Here is a 3,014-nt window from a genome sequence, read left to right as displayed (position 1 = left end):
TGTACCCTTTGATTTTATATATAATATATATATATTAGATTCCACATATAAGTGAATATTCCAAATATACAGTATTTGTCTTTGTTTTATTTCACTTAGCATAATACCCCTGTTCTCCTCTGTTAACCACAAACCTGTTGCCTCTATCAGAGTTTGTTTTGTTACTTTTTGTATATCCCACATATGAACGGGATCTATGGTTTTGTCCTTTTCTATCTGACTTGTTTTACTTAGCACAATACTCTCAAGATCTATGCATGTTGTTGCAAATGACAATATTTCATATTTTTTATGGCTAAGTTGTATTCCATTGTGTGTGTGTGTGTGTGTGTGTGTGTGTGTATCACATCTTTATCTAATCACCCATCAATGAACATTGAGATTGTTTTCATGTCTTGGCTATTGCAAATAATGCTGCAATAAACAAGGCATGTGTATATCTTTATGAATAGTGTTTTCATTTTCTCAGGTAAATACCCAGCAGAAGAATTGCTGGGTCACATGGTGATTGCATTCTTAATTTTTTGAGGAACCACCACCCCCTTTTCCATACCAGCTGCACTAATTTACATTCTCACCAAAAGGAAACACCAGACTTCTGTATGTTTATTTTCATCCTGCAACTTTATTGCATTCACTGATTAGTTTTAACTGTGTTTTGGTGGAGTCTTTAGGATTTTCACTATAAGATCAGGCCACCTGCAAATAGAGGCTACATTAGTTCTTCCTTTCCAATCTGGATGCCTCTTGCTTCGTGTTCTTGCCTAATTGCTCTGGCCGGAACTTCCAGGACTATGTTGCATGGCAGCAGTGAAGTGGGCATCCTCATCTTGCTCCTGGTCTTAGAGAAAGAGCTGCCAGCCCTTCACCACTGAGTATACTATCTGCTGAGGGCTCATCGTGTGTGGCTTTATTTATTAAGTGGAGGTACCGCTCTCTGTACTGGATTGGTTGAAAGTTTTTAAAGTTTTGTCATGAATGTGTACTGATTTTTTTCAAGTGCCTGTGTTGGTATCTGCACATCTGAGGAAGAATTGTGTAGACTTTCTAGGTCCCCTTTGGCAGGGACAGGCCTTCACCTGTCAGTGGGGCTCTGGGTCTGGGGTAGGGGGGGGCAGCTAGCAGTGTCCTTGGGTAGGTAGGGCATGCTATTAGAGACTCTGTGCAAAGATCCTACCCATACTCTGAGGCCAGGGGTACCACTGGCTGGGCTCTGCGTTCAATCAGGGCCACTTGGGAGACTCTAAAACTGAGTGGCTACTGCTGTGCCTGGCAGTCAGTCAGGGCATTAGCTGGGCTCTGCAGTAGCCGCTGGTTAGGCAAGGTTGCTGATTGCTCCCTGGCAATCCATGACAATCCTTGGTGCCCCTGGGCAGGGCTACGGGCTTGGCTGTGCAATTACCTGTGTTCAGTGGGAGTCTCAGGTCATGATCCCTGACCCGAGTGCCAATGGGGCTTCCGCAGGGACTCTGTGTCCAGGAAGGGCCAGAGGCAGGACTCTGAGGTTAGCAAGGACTTGGGCTATGCTCTGAAGGCAGCAGGGCTGCAGGCTGGCCTCCACAACAAGGCAGACTCCTGGCTGCTGAGAAGGGTCATTGGCCGGGTTCTCTTGTCTGGCAGGGCCTCCAGCTCTACCCTGAGTGGGGCTAGTGACGGGCTCTGTGGTCAGATGGGGTTGCTCTTCTGGTCATTGGGCCTACAGGCTGTGCCCACAACTGAACAGGGTCCTGGCCATCAACACTTGGGCAAGGCCCAGGCTGGGCTCTGGGGCTTGGAAAGCTGGGGCTGGGCTCTGGGCTTGCCCAGGGTCACTGTCCAGGCTGCTCTATCATTGCCAGGTCAGAGGCTGGACTTCACAGCTGGCAGGACTGCTGGCCTGTGCCGGGCCCCTGAGGGCTCTGGGTCAGGCCCTGCAGCCCATCCCAGTGGTATCTTCTCTACACATCGTTGCTGGTTGGCTTCTTGTAAGGGGACTGAGGTTGGTAAGCATCTAAGTCCCCATCTTGATGGCATAGCTTTCTGGACAAAACATCTGGATACTAGAGTTCATACTGGGCATGCTTTGTGCTGAAACCAGGAAATAAGTTAAAATGTGAGGGTCCATTGGCTCCAATACACAGAGTTGTTATAAACAGATTTAACTACCATGTGCTTTTGTGGCAAGAGATAAGAATAATGGTCAGACACTGAAACCATCCAGGAAAGAAGGGAGGAAAGCCTCCTGTGAGGAGAACCAGGAAGCACGGCAGAATGGACCAGGGAACAAGAGCTGTGAAGACATGGATGAGCAAACCCAGTGTTTATGAGGGAGACAAGGAATATTCAGATACTTCCAGACAGCAAGCCAGACATTTGAGGGTGGACATTGCTTTTTGTAGGTTTACCTTTCCTTTCCTTTTCTCCGTAGTTCTGCATAAACCTCAGGAAATAATCTCTGAAGCGCTTATTCCTATGAAAAGACAGGTTAAATTAGATTCTTCATGTTCTCAAATCAGTCGGTCTGTTTAATATATTGCTAGTCCAGAAAAATTTATTCAGCCTTCAACAAATTTTTCAAGGTTTCCTCATTTCCCTTCTCCCACCCTAACTTCTCTTTCATGGTGAATGCAATCTTGCTTTCAGCAATTTCAAAGTACCTTCACCTTATCCACATGATTTGAGGGATCAGAGAAGAGGCCAGATTAAATATTAACCTTCAGCTCTGTTGTGCATGCTGACACTCAGGCAAATTCAACTTTTCTGGGTTGATGTTTAGCAGGGGGTCCTATTTCTTCTAGCTGTAGGCCAGAAATTGTAAAATTTATACAGAGTTAAGGTCTGCTGTCTTTGAAATTAAATGATAAAATGAACACTGGGAACTTGGCAAGTATTCTTTTTATTAACTAAGTGAGGAAAACCTTCTCTATTATAAGCTTGGAAGCTTTAGATTCCCTCCTTACCCCCCTCCTCTTCCTTTTCCTCCTCTTCTTCCTCCTCTTCTTCCTCCTCCTCCTCCTCCTCCTCCTCCTCCTCCT

This window comes from Pipistrellus hanaki, assembly GCF_964339955.1.
Source record: "Pipistrellus hanaki genome assembly, chromosome: 8".
Classification (NCBI taxonomy): Eukaryota; Metazoa; Chordata; class Mammalia; order Chiroptera; family Vespertilionidae; genus Pipistrellus; species Pipistrellus hanaki.
The sequence above is the reverse complement of the archived record's forward strand: the minus strand, read 5'-3'. Positions refer to the sequence as shown.